Raw genomic sequence first — 20,083 nt, 5'->3', positions numbered from 1 at the left:
AATCCTTAATCTGAAGTAAACTGATCATACCCAGTCAGTAATTTTTCTATTGTTCTGTCCCCGCCTTACAAGGGAAATAACTTTGAAATGACCAATCTGCTTTTTGTTCTTTGTTTCTGCTTTCTTCAGCACTTTTTCTGTCTATAAATCCACCCTTCTCTGCTCAGCTCATCAGAACACTCATTCTATTTTATGGAATGAAGTGTTGCACGATTCTCGAATCGCAAATAAAGCCACTAGAGATCTTTAAACTAGATTTGTTGTATTTGTGTCTTTTGACAAGGATCATAAGGAAGATTTGCTGAGAACTGGCTGCTCACACCATCCAGCTGTAACTACTGCGTTTTTTATAAACGTATAAGAAATCCCCAATCCATGCATTTCATTACTGCCCTTTGGACAACAGTGAGTGGCATGGGTTGAACTGGGTCCCCCCACCTAATTCACATGTTGAAGTCCTAATCCCCAGTGCCTCAGACTGTTACTATAGTTAGAGATAGGGCCTTTGCAGACGTAATCAAGATTAAATACGGTCCTATGGGTGGGCCCTAATCCAATGTGACTGGTGTCCTTATAAAAAAGAGGAAGTGATACCGGGACACATGAGCAGAGCAGGGCAGCAAGAGGGAGGCCACCTGCAAGCCAAGGAGAGCGGCCTCAGAGGAAACTTGGAACTCCAGAATTCCAGTCTCCAGGATAAATTTCCGTTGTTGATGCCACTTATTTTGTTATGACAGTCCAAGCAAACTAGTGCAGCAAAGAAGAAGGGGATCCCCCAGCCGGGCTCATGCCTGTCGTCTCAGCACTCTGGGAGGCTGAGGTGGGTGGATCACCTGAGGTCAGGAGTTCGAGACCAGCCTGGTCAACATGATGAAACCCCGTCTCTACGAAAAATACAAAAATTAGCCAGGCATGGTGGCTACTCCCAGCGTGTGGTAGTCCCAGCTACTCGGGAGGTTGAGGCAGGAGAATCGCTTGAACCCGGGAGGCAGAGGTTGCAGTGAGCCGAGATCGCGCTACTGCACTCCAGCTTGGGTGACAGAGTGAGACTCCGTCTCAAAAAAAAAAAAGAGAGAGAGAGAGAGAAATAATACAAAGGAAGGGGGTCCCTTGCCAGCACTTGTCTTGCCTACTTGAGTTTTCTCTTCCGTTCAGCTCATGCTATTCCACTCATTCTAGACTTTCTTTCTTTGCTTTTTCTCTTCTCTGCCATAACACTCGAATAACATTCCTCCCAGCATCAACTCCCCTTCTCCTGCCAATAGCGCCTCACTTTTCCTTTTGGAAAACCACCCTTTTGGAACTCTTAATCCTTGCAGTTTGGATGGGGCTGAGGCTACATTCTTCTGCCCACATCCACTCCAGGGGTGGGAACATGACCCAGGTCTGCAGAATCAGAGGCACAGGGAGTCAGGTAGGTTGAGGGTTTCTCTGCAGCCCTAAGGAAGAAGGTATTTTCCACCTGGGTTGCTGAGCTGATAGGATGTAAATCCACAGCTGCCAGACACCACTCCTTGCCTTATGAAAATGCAATGAACTCAGGAAAGCAGAGCTGAGACCACATCCTAATGACATCATTTGGTCTCCATCCAGCCTTCCCTGAGCTTACTTCTTGCCTTTTTAATTACGTGATTCAACCACCAACCTCCTCCCCACCCACTTTTTTTCTGTTTTTCCAAACAGGGTTGATTTTCCATAACTTGTAGTTAGGAGTCATGACTTGCATACCAAATCGGATTCATTTCTTAACACCCCACTCATACTTCATCTCCTTCATCAAACCTTTAATCATTTACTGCAGCACACGAACTTTGTCAGCTCTGAATCTACAAAGAACTTAACGTCTGTGCTACATGGTTTTATTTAATTAATTAAATAAATAAATAAATAAATTTTGGAGACAGGGTCTCACCCTGTCATCCAGGCTGGAGTGCAGTGGCATGATCAGGGCTCACTGCAGCCTTGACCTCCTGGGCTCAGGTGATCCTCCCGGCTCAGCCTCCCTGGGACTACAGGCTACACAGTTTTAGAAATTATTCTGTAAATGCTGACCCCGAAGCACTTCAGGAAATTGTGAATTGATGAATCCTGGGTATTAGGTTTCTTCCTTTGTTTCCCCCAGTCACACTGCATCACACAGGCCAACTCAAAACCCCGTGAGCTTTTTCCTGGTCTCTCATGGGTTGATCTCACTGGGTTCTCACAGCCACCCTGGGAAAGGTTAAAAGGTTAAGTCACTTGCTGAATGAAGGTCACCTGGTAGGATTTGGGGGAGGTGGCGAGTGCTTATAGAACTGTACCTTGTTAATAGTTAGGATTAAACTTGCTTACAATGACAAAAACCCAAAATAACAATGGCTTAAGTTAGATTGAAGTTTACTTCTCTTTCACATAAAAGAATGGAGGTGGGCAGTCCAGGGTAGAAGCTGCACCCCTCAGAGTCAGATCCCCGGGCTTCTCCCATGGGTAGTTCTGCCACGAGCAACTTCCACTTCCAAACTCACCTCCTGATTCAAGATGGCTGCCAAGGCTCTAACAGGCAGGGAAGAGGAATGGATTGTTCTTTTCCTTTAAGACTCCCTGTCAGAAACTGCACTTGTCCTTTCTGCTTTCATCGCACTAGACAGAATTTACTTACATGAAACTGCCATAAAGGATTCCATAAGTATAGTCTCTGTTCCACATGGCTACAGTCTTATCTAGTGGCAGGAGGCAGGAGGGTTGTCTTACTGAAGAAGGGAAATGGGCATTGGGGCATCACTAGCAGCTTCTGGTCCTGGTTGCTCAGCCCAACTCCACCCATAGGTTGTTTATTGTTTCATATTTGTGTTTTCTCTCCCAATAGTCTGTGAATTCCTGGCAAGCAAAGGTGGTAGGCAGTTCTCTCTTGCATTTTCAGCTCCTTGGATTGTGCTTTTTACATTGTATGTTTTTCTTTTTCTTTGAGACTGAGTCTTGCTCTGTCGCCCAGGCTGGAGTGCAATGGCATGATCTTGGCTCACTGCAATCTCCACCTCCCTGGTTCAAGTGATTCTCATGCCTCAGCCTCCTGAGTAGCTGGGTTTGCAGGCGCTTGCCACCATGCCTGACTAATTTTTGTATTTTCGGGTAGAGACAGGGTTTCACCATGTTGGCCAGGCTGGTCTCAAACTCTTGACCTCAGGTGATCCACCTGCCTCGGCCTCCCAAAGTGCTGGGATTATAGGCGTGAGCTGCTGTGCCCAGACTACATTGTATTTTGATGATAATAAATCTATAGGTGTTAAGGAGAGAGGTTGTAAAAGGAAATCAAAAGCTACATGTTACACAGCTTAATTATCCCCCCAAAATACCACCAGTATGAAGCTGGGCTCATGGTCTTGCTTTGTTAATTTTTTTCTTGAGATTGGTTCTTGCTATGTTGCCCAGGCTGGACTCAAACTCCTGGGATTAAGGGATCCTCCCACCTCAGCCTCTTTAGTAGCTGGGACTATAGGCGTGCACCACTTCCCCCTTGCTCAGGGTTTGAAATCAGATGATTCAGTTCTAGAATCCTGGCTTTACATCTTAAGAGCTGGCTGGTCCTGGAAAAGTGAGTAAAAGCTCTCTGAGATTTGCTTAAGATAGGGATAATGATATCTTCCTTGCATTGTGAGAATTCCAAAGATGATTTATGTAAAATGCTCAGCACATTACGGGTTTCATTTATTCCTTTCTTTGGTCTTCAGTCTGTGATAATGGACTGGGGGTTGGTCTATGGCAGGCTGTGTGTCTAATTTAGCAGATCAGAATTACTCCAAGGCATCAGAAATGTGTCTTCTCTTTCTCTGACTTGTACACTTAAGACTTAATCTTCGTCCATCTAAAGCAAAACAAAAAATGATGCCAAATATAATTACAATGTTAATGTAAGAAATATCTAGTTTTGCACACATGGCTGAATAAGTAGCATCTACTGGAAGATTTCCTTTGCAGTGACTTGCAAATAGCAACTGTAACTTAATTACTCAGAAAAATTCCTGGAACAATTCCTTTGCCTTTGTATCTCCCTCTTCTGGAACATCAACAAATAATTCCCTGGGTGACTTTCAGCAAGCTGTTTAGAAAGTTATTGCAGCTTGAATGTAGGAGGCTCCGATATATAATATCAGAATTATAATAGGACCAGCCCCAGTCAGAAAATTGTTGTCTGCTGCTCCTTAACATTTCTCCAAAAGAGCCAACAGATTTATTATTATTATTATTATTATTATTTGCAAAAGGGTCTCGCTCTGTCACCCAGGCTGGAGTGCAGTGGCATAATCTTGGTTCACTTCAGCCTCTGCCTCCTGGGTTCCAGTGATAATTCTGCATCAGTCTCCTGAGTAGCTGGGATTACAGGCCTGCACTACCACACCAGGCTAATCTTTGTATTTTCAGTAGAGATGGGGTTTCAGGTTGGTCTCGAACTCCTGACCTCAGGTGATCCACCAGTCTCAGCCTCCCAAAGTGCTGGGATTATAGGCGTGCCCAGCATAAATTTTGTCAAATTCATATTAAGTCAGGTTGCCAGTGCTTGCAACTGGAAAAATCTAATGCATAGGGACTATAAATGATATCTTTTTTTCCCTTGTCAAGCACATCTCTTCTGTATTTTAGGTCAGGGCTCCATCCATCAAACATGAGCCTGTCCTCACAAGTTTGTCTCAATGCAGAAAGGAGTCAGAAATTTCTCATGTATAGAAGAAAAAAAAAACTACTCACAAGAATATTCTTATTTAGACTCAGCCAGGAGCAAAATCATTTAAGCAGATAAATGCTGCACTCCTACCTATGATACTCTCTTCCATTCCTCCCACCAACGCACTTCCCGTCTTTCCTTTAAGCATCTTCTTAAGACTCATCTAATTTAGCACAAGGCACTTCCAAAGCTTTCTTATGCCACTGCTCTCCTGTGAATGCTGTGCCTATTGCATATGCAGGAACGTCAGCACTGCGACCAAAGAGCGACTGGGGTCCTTTCGACTCTCATCATCCTCTGCTCTCACCCTGTGACCACTTCTGCAAAGAGGCCCCCCCTTTTTTTTTTTTTTAAATTGTCCCAGCACCCTTTGGTTTTGAAATCGCCCATCTCCTTTCCCTGTGACTAGAGCATGGCTGTCAATTACAAAGTCCTGCATCCCCTCCCACCAAGATGTGACTTGTGTGGGTCAGCGTCCCCCATCCCCTCAAGGTACAGTCATCAGACCAGCTAGGGGCCAAGACACCGGCAAGGCCAGGCTAGGTCATTCTGAGAGACTGAGATGGATACAGGGCAAGAGACTTTTCTTTCTTGTCCCTCCTGGTGTTGCAGTCTGCAGGGACCGGAGACTGAGCACCGGCAGTGGCCATCTTTCCCATGATGTGGAAAGCGCCTGCTGGAGAAAGAAACAACAGAGAAGAAAGCGGGACTGAGGGGGTGGTGGTGGTCAACACAGGGGCTTCATCTAAGCAGGAGCCAATAGTTTCCTTTTTTGCTTCATTCATTTGAAGTCAGGTTTCTGATGCTTGCCACTAGAAGACTCTAATACACAGGGATGATAAAGAATCTTTTCCTCGCGATCATCCTGGCCAAAAAGGTGAAACCCCATCTCTACTAAAACTACAAAAATTAGCCGGGTGTGGTGGCGCCCACCTGTAATCCCAGCTACTCGGGAGGCTGAGGGAGGAAAATCGCTTGAACCCGGGAGGCAGAGGTTGCGCTGAGCCGAGATCGCACCACTGCACTCCAGCCTGGGCCAAATGGTGAGACTCCATCCGTCTAAAAAAAAAAAAAAAAAAAAAAGAATCTTTTCCTCCCCTCTGGTCAGACACATCTCTTCTGTATTTTAGGTCAGGACTCTATCCATCAAATGTGATTCTGTATGATTTGGGGCACTCACATATTAAGTAAACATTCATAGGCAGTGCTGTAGAGCCCTTCACGTCAATATAGACTAGGACTATATGCACATTGGCTTAATGGTCTATTTGAAAGGTTTAAAGCTTTTCCTATGCACATATCTTGCCATTTCAACTTTGGTTGTGAGTTCCTGTACCATAGCACACATATTTCTATATTTTTGGCATCCCTGGCTGCTGCTCAGTATATTACAGATACATAATCTCTTGCCCAAAGCCTTGGGGACTATTTCAGATTCATAATATTTTGGAATTTTGAAAGGTAACACACAGCATAAAACCACCAGGGGTGGCCGGGAGTGGTGGCTCATGCCTGTAATCCCAGCACTTTGGGAGGCCAAGGTGGGTGGATCAGATGAGGTCAGGAATTCGAGACCATCCGGGCCAACATGGTGAAACCCCGTCTCTACTAAAAATACAAAAATTAGCTAGGTGTGGTGGCGGGCACCTGTAATCCCAGCTACTTGGGAGGCTGAGGCAGGAGAATTGCTTGAACCTGGAAGGTGGAGGTTGCAGTGAGCTGAGATGGCGCCATTGCACTCCAGCCTGGGTGACAAGAGTGAATGAAACTTCGTCTCAAAAAAAACCCCAAAAAACAAAACCCAGGGGTCCTCTGGAAGATCCCTGTAATGTAATGCAATAACATATTTTCATATGATATGAATATTAATCCTAATTGGGGTGAATAAAGGCTGAATAGCCTTATATCATTTTAGGTTAAGGTTTGTTACCAAATAAGTTTTAAAACATTTTTGTGTTTTGGAACTTTTTATGGTCAGGCTTGAGTCTCTGTCCTCTGTCCTCTGACCCAGGTGAAATGCTCTATCTCCTCTGACCCAGGTGAAATGCTCTATCACCATTCTCACAGCAGGGACCAAACTTCTGTCACAGTAATACAGGTAGTCCCTCTGCAGGATCACTTTACATAACAGTCAATGGCCATATAATTAGATATAAGATGTTTGGAATAAATATATTATGTGTACAAACACATAAACATACACACATATGTGCAAAAACATAAGGAAAGATATAGACCAAATTGTCATTTTTTTTTTACTTTAAAAATTTTTAAGAGATGGGGGCTGGGGGGTGGGTGGTCTCACTATGTTGCCCAGGCTGGTCTTGAACTCCTGGCCTCAAGAGATCCTCCTGTCTCAGCCTCCTGAGTAGCTAGAATTACAAGTGCATGCCACCACGACTGGCTCCAAATTGTTCATTTTTAACAGTGGTTTCCTCTGGCTAGAGGGATTATGGATGATTCGTATTATTTTCTTATTGATGTTCTGTGTTTTTGATGTTTTCCCCTTAAGCATGTCTTTTTAAAATAGAATGCTTCTCTTGGATTTTCTAGGTAGTCAAACAAACCATCTTTAAATTGCTTTTTTGTTCCTTCCTTCCTAATACTTGTGTGTCTTTGTTTTCCTAGTCTGATTTTATTGGCCAAGATTCCAGAAGGGTATTCAGGAGTAATGTGACAGGGACTATTCTCTTCTTATTCCTGACTTAAATAGGAAAGAGCATATTTTTAGAGTTAACAATTTTTTTAAAATAGAGACAGTGTCTTGCTGTGTTGCCCAAGCTCGTCTGGAACTCCTGGCCTGAAATGATCGTCCCACCTTGGCCTCCCAAAGTGCTGGGATTGCAGGTGGGAGCCACTGCTCTGGGCCAGAATTAACTATTAAATAAACATAATTTTTAAAAGCTTTCATAATTTTGATTTATACCATATAAGAAATCTAAATGGAATAGAAAAAGGATCTTTTCACATAAAAGGATCCAAACAAGTGTGTGGCATAAGGAATTTCACAAATACAATCTTTACCACTGATTCTCTAGAGGACTGAAAATTAAAAATGGAAATAGGTCAGTGGTCATCCAAACACTGATTTTTTCTTTATTTAACTATACATTGAAGAAGTACTTTTTTCAAGTAAATTCAAGAAAATATAATCTGAAAGCTAAAATGAAGATACGTATCTAAAAGGAATGGGGGAAAAAAAAAAGCAAATAGCTGCAATAATGTACTCCAGAAAGAGAACTGGGAAATCTTAAAACAACAACAAAACTCTGAAGTGGAAAAAGATCTAGACAGAGTCAAACAAGAGTCACCAAAAACCAAGCCAACAAGCACAAAACAAACAAAAAACTCTAGGAAAAAGATCTTTTTTTTTTTTTTTTTTGTGAGACAGAATCTCGCTCTGTTGCCTAGGCTGGAATGCAGTGGCACAATCCTGGCTCCAAGACTGGCAACCTCTGCTTCCTGGGTTCAAGTGATTCTCCTGCCTCAGCCTCCTGAGTAGCTGGGACTACAGGCACCCGCCACCATGCCCAGCTAATTTTTGTATTTTTAGTAGAGATGGGGTTTCACCTTGTTGGCCAGGCTGGTCTCAAACTACTGACCTCAGGTGATCCACCCACCTCAACCTCCCAAAGTGCTGGGATTATAGGCGTGAGCCACCGCACCTGGCTGGAAAAATATCTTATGTATTAATGACTAAGGAACAGATATGAAAACTGTATTAGGGAAGTAAGACACATCTGAGATCAGTTTGAAGTTGATAAGACCAAATTGAAAAGCTACTCGGGAGGCTGAGACAGGAGAATTGCTTGAACCTGGGAGGCAGAGGTTGCAGTGAGCCGAGATCGTGCCACTGCACTCCAGCCTGGGTGACAGAGCAAGACTCCATCTTGAAAAAAAAAAAAAAAAAGGAAAGAGAAAGAAAGAAAGGAAGGAAGGAATGGGGGGAGGGAGGGAGGGAGGGAAGGAAGGAAGGAGAAAGAAAGAGAAAAGAAAAGAAAAGGAAAGAAAGAAAGAAGGAAAGAAAGACAGACAGACAGACAACCAGGCACGGTCGTTTGTGTCTGTAATCCCAGATACTTGGGAGGCAGAGGCTGAGGAGGGAGGATCACTTGAGCCCAGGAGCTGAAGACTAGCCTGGGCAGCATAGGGAGACGCCATCAGAAAGAAAGAAAGAAGGAAAGAAGGAAAGAAAGAGAGAAAGAGAGGAAGGGAGGAAGGGAGGAAGGGAGGAAAGGAGGGGAAGGGAGGGGAAGGGAAGGAAAGGGAAAGAGAGAGAGAGAAAGAAGAAAAGAGAGAGAAAGAGGGAAAGAAGGAAAGAAAGAGAGAAAGAGGGAAAGAAGGAAAGAAAGAAAGAGAGAGAGAAAGAAAGAAAGACAACCAGGAACGGTCGTTTGTGTCTGTAATCCCAGATACTTGGGAGGTGGAGGCTGAGGAGGGAGGATCACTTGAGCCCAGGAGCTCAAGACTAGCCTGGGCAGCACAGGGAGAGAAAGAAAAGAAAAGAAAAGAAGGAAGGGAGAAGGAAAAGAGAGTGAAAGAAAAAGAGAGAAAGAAAAGAAAGAAAGAAAGAGGAAAGGTAGAGAAAATAAGAAAAATGCACCCCACCATCCAAAAAATAATGACTTGTACATATATCACAGACAAGTGTGCTCCAATTATCTACGCATGGCAGAGCAAGAGCTATGATCCTGGTTTGCTTGAACCCAGGAGGCAGAGGTTGCAGAGCGAGACTCTGTCTTAAAAAAAAAAAAAAAAAAAAAAGCTATGATCCTGGATATCCTGTCATTCTGTAATTCAAGTCCCCAATTCTGACCCTTGCCCCACCAACCAACAGGATTTATTTTGGGGTACTCCCTGGCTTGTTGCAATCCAGAAAGGAGCCAGAAATATTCACTAAGAATTTACTTTTTTTTCCCCCAGGGTCCACAAAATTGGTTTTTATTCCAGGAATGTCTTTGTAAAGACAAGGAAGTTCTATAGAATCGTGCAGATCATAACATCATAAAAGGAAAGCAAAATTATATTTTAAGGGAAACTTTGCTAAAACAATGCTGACACCAGCTATTTTTGGATCACAAGATAATTTTATATCTTAAGGGAGAGACTATCCTGTGCCTATCATGGTTTACAGGAAATCTTAGCTGTTTAAAATTGTTGCAATTCTATTGTTTTACTTGTTTTCTATAAATAACTTTCCTATCCCAATCTACTATCATGATAACTTATCTTCTAGTGTTTAAAGTGTTATGTTTTAGCACGTCCAAAATATTCAAGTGATGACGTTATCATGACTTGCTTTCAGGTGACTGTTTTTTGCCTGGAAAAGTCAGGTTTTAGCTCTTTCCAGAAGCAGTGTGACTTCAGGAGAGAAAGCTCTTTTGCAACTCAAAAGGATCAAAAAATGAGGCAGAAGTCTACCTACAGACATATACATGAGGCGTCTATAACCAAGCACCTTATACCAATAAGGCAGCCTCCTCACGCCCACCCCTTTCTCACTGCAGTCAGCCATGGGACCAAGAGGTGTGGCCTACCTTCCCCACAAGAGCCTGTGATGGGATTCTCTTCTGCAAACACAGGAGCCGTAGGACTAAGAGGCTGAGGACCAGAGGCTGGTGAGGAACCTCAATCTATTTGAGAACAAAACCAATGGACAATATCCAGTTTGAGGAATTGTGTTGGAAGCTCCCACTGAAGGAATAAAGAAGGGGAATCCAGTCCGAGGAATTGTGTTGGGAGCTGGGAGCATACAGCCTCCCACCAAAGGAATAAAGAAGGGGTCCCAGCCTGAAGAACATCTGTCTGAGGGCTGCTGTGAGCATTAACCAAAAAAATAAAGGGTGCCACTTCTAGATACATGCCCTAAACGATTGAAAACAAGGACTCAAACAGGTACTCAAACAACCATGTTCATAGCAGCATCATTCACAATAGCCGAAGGTGGAAACACCCAAGTGTTCATCAGCAGAGGAATGCATAAACAAAGCATGGTCTATACAGATAGTGGGATATTATTCAGCCGTAATAAAAGGGAATGAAATTCTGATACAAGCCGCAACATGGATGAACCTTGAAAATATTATGCTAAGTGAAATAAGCCAGGCACAAAATATTGTATGATTTCACTTACATGAGGTACCTATAATAGGCAAATTCATAGTGGCAGAAAGTAGAATAGAGCTCAGTAGGGGCTAGGAGGAGGGGAAAGGGGAATATTCTTTAATGGATACGGTTTCAGTTTGGGATGATAAAGTTCTGGAGGTGGATAGTGGTGATGGTTGTACAACACTGTGGCCGTATTTACTGCCACTAAGTTGTGTACCTAAAAATGGTAAATTTTAGAGTTGTTTTTGTTTTTTTATTTTATTTTATACTTCTCCACTTTATTTTGTTTTTTCTTTAATTTTTTATTTCCACAGGTTTTTGGGGAACAGGTCTATTTGGTTATGTGAGTAAGTTCTTCAGTGGTGATTTGTGAGATTATGGTGCATCCATCACCCAAGCAGTATACACTGAACCCAATTTGTAGTCTTTTATCCCTCACCCCCTTCCCACCCTTTCCCCCTGAGTCCCCAAAGTCTACTGTGTCATTCTTATGCCTTTGCATCCTCATAGCTTAGCTCCCACTTATGAGTGAGAACATACAATGTTTGGTTTTCCATTCCTGAGTTACTTCACTTAGAATAATAATCTTCAATCCCATCCATGTTGCTGTGAACGCCATTAATTCATTCCTTTTTATGGCTGAGTAGTATTACATCGTATGTATATACCACAGTTTCTTTATCCACTCATTGATGAACTGGGATTTGAGTTGGTTCCACATTTGTGCAATTGTGAATTGTGCTGCTATACCCATGCGTGTGAAAGTATCTTTTTTGCATAATGACTTCTTTTCCTCTGGGTAGATACCCAGTAGTATGATTGCTGAATCAAATGGTAGTTCTACTTTTAATTCTTCAAGGAATCTCCACACTGTTTTCCAGAGTGGTTGTGCTAGTTTACATTCCCACCAGCAGTGTAGAAGTGTTCCCTTTTCACCGCATCCATGCCAACATCTATTATTTTTTGATTTTTTGATTATGGCCATTCTTGCAGGAGTAAGGTGATATCGCATTGTGGTTTTGATTTGCATTTCCCTGATCATTAGTGATGTTGAGCATTTTTCCACATGCTTGTTGGTCATTTGTATATCTTCTTTTGAGAATTGTCTATTCATATCCTTAGCCCACTTTTCGATGGGATTGTTCGTTTTTTTCTTGCTAATTTGTTTGAGTTCGTTGCAGATTCTGGATATAAGTCCTGTGTCAGATGTATAGATTGTGAAGATTGTCTCCCATTCTGAAATTTTAGGTTATGTATAGTTTACCACAATGAAAAACCAAAACAAAGGATATAAATATTCAAAACATTCTTCAACAGGTTCCTATGTCTTCATAGTTCCTATGTCTGCCTGGCACAGGGTTACTGCCCAATACACGCTAGTTTCTCTTCCTTTTATCTTGCTTCTTCTCCTCCCACCTTCCCTAACCACTCCACATTCATCACATTCAGCTTTCAGTGTGCCATTAGGACTCCAGGCCACTCCACACCCTACTCACTCACTTCTTACTTCAGAGGAGGCTGCGCTTAAAATCCCTGAAAGAGGTTGCAAAGTGATGACAGGACTTCATTCCAGCAATTTCCTTCCTGTATCTGGTGTCATCAATTTTTCCCTCTCCACTGGGTCATTCTAATCAATAGACCCATGAGTATCCCATAATTAAAAACAGCCAACCGGCCGGGTGTGGTGGCTCACGCCTGTAATCCCAGCACTTTGGGCCAACCAACAGGCTGAGGTGGGCGGATCACCTGAGGTTAGGAGTTCGAGACCATCCTGGCCAACATGGCAAAACCCAGTCTCTACTAAAAGTACAAAAATTAGCCAGGCATGGAGGCAGGTGCCTGTAATCCCAGCTACTCGGGCGGCTGAGAGAGGAGAATTGCTTGAACCCGGGCAGCAGAGGTTGCAGTAAGCCGAGATTGCGCCATTGCATTCTGGCCTGGGTAACAGAGCGAGACTTTGTCTCAAAAAAAAAAAAAAAAGACAAAAAGAAACCAACCAAATAAAAAACCAAAAAGCCCTGAGCCCATATTCCCTGGTAGCAACTGCCCCAATCCTTTGCCCTTGTCCTTCTGCACAGCAAGAGTTCTTGAGAATTATCTGTGCTGTTTCTACTCAACTCCATCCACAACTCACTACCCTTTGGCTTCCATCTCCACCAGAGAACTGAAATTACCATTGTCAGGGTTACCACTGATCCCCATTTGCCTAAACCAGTGGTCAATCCTCATCAACTTGATTTCACTATGGCATTCAGTGGCTGACCCCTTCCTCCAGAAGCACGACCTTTTCTTGGCTCCATGGGCACCACTCTCTCCCGGCTTTACTCCTATCTCATTGCCTCTTTTGCTGGTTCCTTCTCTCATTGAAGTCCCTTGTCTCAGTACTTTCACCCTTGGTGATTTCATCCTGCCTCAAGGCTGTAAATGCCATTCAGATGCTGATGACTCCAAATTTTATCTGTAGCACTGACCTTTCTCTTGAATGTGAACTCAGAAATCCACCAGTCTGCTGGACTTCTCCAAGGCAGATTGACAGGCATCTCCAGGTTAAAACATTGAAAGCAGAACTTTTTATCCCTCCCTAGGCTTTCCCGTCATAATCATCCTCTTCTTCATCTTCCCCATCTTAATAAATGTTACCACCCTTCACGCAGGTGGCCAGATCCAAATTCTCCTGAGCGGATTCTGCTGAAAACTCTCTAGCGGCTTCCCATTGCAGTTAGAAAAACGGCACGGTGTGATTGGGCACAGTGTGACGTGGTCTCCGCCCTGGGACATCATTTGGCTTCTCTCCGTGTGCTACATCGTGGGTCTTTCCTGTTCCCAGGACACATTTTGCTTGGTCCTGGGTTTGTGCTGGCTGTCTCCCCTCCCTGGAAGGCCCTTTTTCCAGATTTTCACCTAGCACAATCTCCTTAATTTATAAAGAATTCCTATAAATCAATATAAATTACTAACTTCCCAGTGGAAAGGTGGCAAAGGATACAGAGAGACAAACCACAGACGAGGCAAACCTCTTCTGTGGCTTAAGTCAGGTAAAATGATGCTTTTTATTTATTTATTATTATTATTTTTTGAGATGAAGACTTGTTCTGTTGCCCAGGCTGGAGTGCAGTGGTGCGATCTCGGCTCACTGCAACCTCCGCCTCCTGGGTTCAAGTGATTCTCCTGCCTCAGCCTCCGGAGTAGCTGGGATTACAGGCACCCGCCACCACACCCAGCCAATTTTTGTATTTTTAGTAGAGATGGGGTTTCACCATGTTGGTCAGGCTGGTCTCAAACTCCTGACCTCAAGTGATCCACCCACCTCAGCCTCCCAAAGTGCTGGGATTACAGGCGTGAGCCACCATGCCCGGCCTATACACCCCTTTTTACCTTTTGTTTTGTACCATGTGTGTATTACCTATTCAATTAATAAATAATTGAAAAAATATATATAAAAGATGTGTAGGAAGAAGGACGCATGAGAGGCTGAGAAACAATGACCTGCAAAGTAAGAGGAAAGGTGAGAGAATTGTAGCTGTAGTCAGGGTGAGACTTCCAACAACTTTCCTGTAGGAACCCTGAGCCCACCCATAGACAGCACAATGAGGCCAATAGGACAAAGCCTGAAGAGTATCCTCTGGGCTTGGTGATTCCCGTGCAGATTCTTAGGAATGATTTTGGTTGACACAAAATCCTACTCTGTAATTTTTATTTTTATTACTTATTTATTTACTTATTTTTGAGACAGAGTCTCGCTCTGTCACCCAGGCTGGAGTACAGTGGCACAATCTCGGCTCACTGCAACCTCCACCACCCGGGTTCAAGCAATTCCCCTGCCTCAGCCTCCCAAGTAGCTGGGATTACAGGCATGCACCACCGTGCCCAGCTAATTTTTGTATTTTTAGTAGAGACAGGGTTTCACCATGTTGGCCAGGCTGGTCTCAAACTCCTGACCTCAGGTGATCTGCCCACCTCGGCCTCCCAAAGTGCTGGGATTATGGGCATAAGCCACCGCACCCAGCCCTCTGGCTGTACAATTTTTAAAATAGCTACCCAACATCTTTTGGACAGTTTTCCTCTCTTTGGGGAATTTCATGCACTGTGAATCTTGACTTCCCTTGGAGGAAGCAGGAAACTCACTTTCCCTTGGGGTTAGGGCTTAGTCATTGACACAGGCTCTGCCAATGAGAAGAGCCCAGCCGAGACTTCATTTAGAAAGAGGGTAATGCAAGGAAACAGCTCCTGTGAGAGGGTGGTGTGGGTGCCTGGCTTTAGGGCAGTGGCGGTGGAGATTCTGGAACACACTGGCAGTGCCCGGGCCTGGCATGGCATTTCATCTAAGCATTCTGAATGAAAAACACGTGGCCTGCCACATTTGTGCACAATTGGTCTGGAGTGGTGCTAGCTGCAAAGCCCCACACCCGATTCTTGGACTCCCATGGAAATTTTGGTAGTATATTTTAAAATATACAGGTGGTGGCTCACGCCTATAATCCCAGCACTTTGGGAGGCCGAGGTGGGTGAATCACCTGAGGTCAGAAGATCGAGACCAGCCTAACCAACATGGTGAAACCCATGTCTACTAAAAATTCCCCCCAAAAAAATTAGCTGGGCGTGGTGGTGGGCACCTGTAGTCCCAGCTGTTCAGGAGTCTTAGGCAGGAGAATTCCTTGAACTCAGGAGGTGGAGATTGCAGTGAGCCAAGATCACGCCACTGCACTCCAGCCTAGGCAACGAAGTGAGACTCCACTGCAAAAAAAAAAAAAAAAAAAAAAAAAATCACTTAATAAATTCCTTTTTTGTTTTAAATAACTTAGAATGGATTTTGTAGTGATTTTTTTTGGAGGGCGGATGTAGGTTAGAAAGACATCAAGGAGACTGGGCAACAAAGAAAAACTTCCTTTCTACAAAAAATAAAAATTTGCTGGGCTTGATGGTGTGTAGTAGTAGTCTCAGCTACTTGGGAGGCTGAGCTGGGAGGATCACTTGAGCCCAGAAGTTAGAGGCTGTAGTGAGCTATATCACACCACTGCACTCCAGCCTGGGAGACAGAGCGATACCCCATCTTAAAAAAAAAAAGTCAAGGGTAAATATGGATGTTGGAAGCCAGTTTTCTCACTGTTGGAGTGGGAGGTTACAGGTAAGCAAGGGAGGGTGTTAGAATGATCCAGATGGCACTGGATTAGCATTGGAGACATCAGTATGACTCATGTTTAGCTTAATACTGATATAGATGTACATATAGAACTATTTTTAGATATATGGATATACATAGGCAAATATAGTACATGGACATATATTTCCTTGCTCTCTCAGCTGAAAGGCTTACAGGCAATAACACCCCAATAGCAACAAGCACCCCAATAACTGAGCAATAGCAACAGGACTAGATCTTAGTTTCTTTCCTTTTTTTTTTTTTTTTTCTTAAGACAGAGTCTCTCTCTGTTGCCCAGGTTGGAGAGCAATGGCACGATCTCGGCTCACTGCAACCTCCGCCTCCCAGGTTCAAGCAATTCTCCCACCTCAGGCTTCCAAGTATAGGCGCCTGCCACCACGTCTGTCTAATTTTTTGTGTTTTTACTAGAGACGAGGTTTTGCCATTTTGGCCAGGCTGGTCTCGAACTCCTGACCTCAGGTGATCCGTCCGCCTCAGCCTCCCAAAGTGCTGGGATTATAAAAATGAATCAGCCGGGCACAGTGGCTCAGTTTCTAACACCATTTTCCAATAAAAGGAACCAAGGACTCTTAGAGAAATGGCTGATTCAAGGAGTGAGGCAGGAAAGACGAACCTAGAGGCATCACAACTACATGAAATGTGCAGATCTTTCTTGGCTACTAACGAAACTTAACCAACTAATCAAGACAATTTTATGAAATACAGGAAATCTGATATGGACTGTGATCTAGATAATATCAAGGAATTACTGTTGTTAATTTTTTAGGCGTGACAATGACATTGAAATTCTGTAAGAAAATGTCTATATTTTTAGAGATGCATCCCGAAGGATGAGGGGCTAAAATGACATGATATCTGGAATTTGCTGTAAAGAAAGAGGAAAATTGGGATAGATGAAGAAGTGTGGCAAATCTTGGTAACTGCTGAATCTCAGGTTCATTGTAGAATGTCCTCTGCTTCTGAGTATGCTTGAAATTTTTCATTAGTGCATTTTTTTTTGAGACAGAGTCTTGCTCTGTCGCCCAGGCTGGAGTGTAATGGCTTGATCTCGGCTCACTGCAACCTCCATCTCCCAGGTTCAAGTGATTCTCTTGTCTCAGCCCCCTGAGTAGCTGAGATTACCGGCGCCCACCCCCACGCCCAGCTAATTTTGTTGTATTTTTAGTAGAGATGGGGTTTCACCATATTGGCCAGGCTGGTCCTGACCTCAGGTGATCCACCTGCCTCGGCCTCCCAAAGTGCTGGGATCACAGGCGTGGGCCACTGTGCCCAGCCTCATAATGCATTTTTAAAAAAAGCTAGAAAAAGATTTGGGTTGAGAATAGAGTTAGCAGTGTTCATTCCACCTGTAATCCCAGGCTGCATAGGAGCTCCGATGTGATGGACACTGCTGTGGCTGAGAGGGAGGTGTGGGTGGGTGGGCTGCCCCTGATCCAGGACTGAGCCAGGAGGGCCTCTGATCCCAGATCTGGAGTTGAGAAAGGGGAGTTGACTGCTGGAGGACCCATTTTTTTCTCTTATATCAGTGGCTGGCTGGGAAACCTGGGGTACCTTTTCTTGATGTTGCCGCGCTCTCTAGCCCATGGAAGGCGCACTGAACAACAGAAGAAACAGAAGCTCCCACCCCACTTGTGTGTTTGTGGCTACCTAGCAGTTCTTGCTACTCTACTGTAGGGTGTGAGAACCAGTGATTACGGTAGAGTTTGTGATGTTTGTTTTTCTCAAGATCAAAACCCCATCTCCCCTCTGTTAACATAAACCATCAAAAGTCGATCTGTATTTAATTTTCCTTGGGTGGTCCTGGGTTGACATCTTGCCCTTTTGTCTTACCATAGGAACTTGGGAACCCAATCCTTTGTTCCATCTGCTCTGAAGACAGCCCACCTCCCGCTGCTGGCCTGGCGGTTCCAGCATGGATTCTGTGTTTTGAAACCTCGTCTAAAGTTACAGGGAACAAGAGATCCTTACATTTCATGTGAGCATTCTGAGCGAAAAGCATGTGTCCTGGCCACACTGGTCTGCATTCATGAGAAAGCCCGCAGAGCAGAAGCGAGGCCAAAAATATGACCCCTCCCTGCCCCCATGTCTTAAAGCCTCCCCTACATTGAACAGACTGTCCTGCTGCTTGAAGAGGAGTAAATGAAGCCCACTTCGGAGCGAAGGAACAGGGCTCTGATGGCCTGCGATCTGGCTAGGGCTTGCTCTGTCGCCTGCCTGGTCCATGGTGGCTTCTTCCCTTCTTCCCAAAGTGGAATTCAGGGGAACGGAGTGTCAAGACAAAAATCGCCGTAACAGCTCCTGGAACCTGAGCTCACTGCATTTTGAAAGTGCCTCTGCAAGCTGGGATTCTTCAGGGAGGCCACTCCTTCAATCTGAGCACAGATGCATGACCAGTCTGACCCTACTGAAGCACGTGTTTCTCTGGCACTTGCAAGGCAGGGCTATCCCAGAAATGCAGAAATGTACATAGGCCCACGTGCTTGCTTGCTCACATGACCAATCACAACCCACAGAGGACACCTAGAGCCAGTGAGAGGAGCACAGGAAGGCCAAGTGTCCCTCCTACCTGGGCATCTCTCAGCCTGGGACCATCCACTCACTTCACCGCACACAAAAAATGCACCCGCTTGGTGACTACAGGACAACAGTGCTGGAAACTTCGCGGTGACGTGAAACTTCATATCATTATCCTTCTTTTCATTTCCCTGCAGTCTGGAATCTGGTCCTATTGAAAAATCCTAAAAAGGCTGGATCCAAATCATAAAACACAGCTTGTATGCAGAATTACTATGATGTGGGCATCTTGAATTCATTACTCCTGTGGTTTATAGGGTATATTTAAAATGTATATACTAAAGTGAATATAAACTTTATGGTTCATTTTGCCCAAGAGAAAGGGACAGATGAGAGGAAATTAAAGCTGTGCTCTGGCACACTCACCATGGAGCTTCACCCGCTCAAGGCAGCTGATACCGCTGGGTCCTGGAGGTCTGCACAGCGCCCCTTCCCGGGACTACCTCCCTTTGGGTGGTGCTCATTTCTCCCGAGGCTGACAAGTGTGTTCTCAAAGTTTCCCACGCATCACTTGAAAATCTGCTCATATGAAACCACCTCAGAGCTCGGAGCGAAATTGCTCACATTTTTCAGGTGTATGGATGCAATTATACAGCTAACAATCTGGGGCTGTTGCTCACCTGTGCATAGGCATTTACCAATCATGCCTAAACCTTCCAGGAGATGGGTCCAGAGATAAACGACTTCAGGTGTGACCATGAAATTCAAGGCTGGGAAAGCAGACTTGAAAAGTTTCTTTTAAGGGATCTTGATTTTCAGGTGAGGCAGAACCCCCTAATGTAGAGAAGCTCTGATGAAATGCAGGGCAACCCCAGTTGTCGAGGCAGTCTAGCCCTTGTTAAAGTTCTTAGAGTCACTTGTGGTCACTAAGTTGTCTGGATGAAATAAGCAGTACCTGCTAACTTTATGGGTAAAATAAATCATAATATTTAAAATACTCAGGACAGTGATTGACACATAGTAAATGTTGTATGCTATTTGTTTCAAAATCTGGTTTCCAAAGCAATGTCATCTCTCTCTGTTCTCTTCTCTCTCTCTCTATCTCTCTCTCTCATCTATGGAGAGACATTGGTTTTGACTCGAGGGCCTACCACATTGTAGCTGTGCAATTTAAGGCAAGTTAAATAATCTTTCTTTGCCTCAGTTTCTTCATCTGTGCAATAGAAATACAAATTGTACATTGCAATAATATTTTGAGGATTTCATAAGTGACTATTTAAACTCTTAAAACAAAGTCTCTATAAAATAAGAGCTGCAGGCTGGGTGTGGCGGCTCACGCCTGTAATCCCAGCACTTTGAGAGGCCGAGGTGGGAGGATTATTTGAGCCCAGGACTTCGAGACCAGCCTGGGCAACCTAGTGAGAGGCTGTCTCTATTAAAAAAAGAAAGAAAGAAGAAAAACTCTGTAAGTGCTAGGTATTACAATTATTATATCTGGATCGATGTTAATAATAGTATTTCTGAGTGGTAGAATCATAGATGAATGTCTACTTCATATTATGTTGGGTAAGCTGAAGCTTCCTCTGGCTGGGGTACATTTT

At 44.1% G+C, this 20,083-nt stretch overlaps 1 long non-coding RNA gene across 2 annotated transcripts in view; it reads left to right on the top strand.

The window, feature by feature from the left end:
- The window catches only part of LOC103891023 (uncharacterized), a 66,943-nt gene extending 47,470 nt beyond the window's left edge, over positions 1-19,473 (top strand). Inside the window, exon 3 of one of the 2 annotated variants that reach the window (XR_010140375.1) lies at positions 17,804-19,473. This is a non-coding gene — a long non-coding RNA (uncharacterized LOC103891023). The remainder of the gene's footprint in view (positions 1-17,803) is intronic. The other variant, XR_008526531.1, reaches the window with a different exon arrangement.
- The last annotated feature ends 610 nt before the right edge of the window (positions 19,474-20,083 follow it).

The sequence above is a fragment of the Pongo abelii genome, chromosome 5 (assembly GCF_028885655.2).
Source record: "Pongo abelii isolate AG06213 chromosome 5, NHGRI_mPonAbe1-v2.0_pri, whole genome shotgun sequence".
NCBI lineage: Eukaryota > Metazoa > Chordata > Mammalia > Primates > Hominidae > Pongo > Pongo abelii.
Note: the sequence above shows the minus strand (reverse complement) of the source record. Positions and strands in the feature narration are given on the sequence as shown.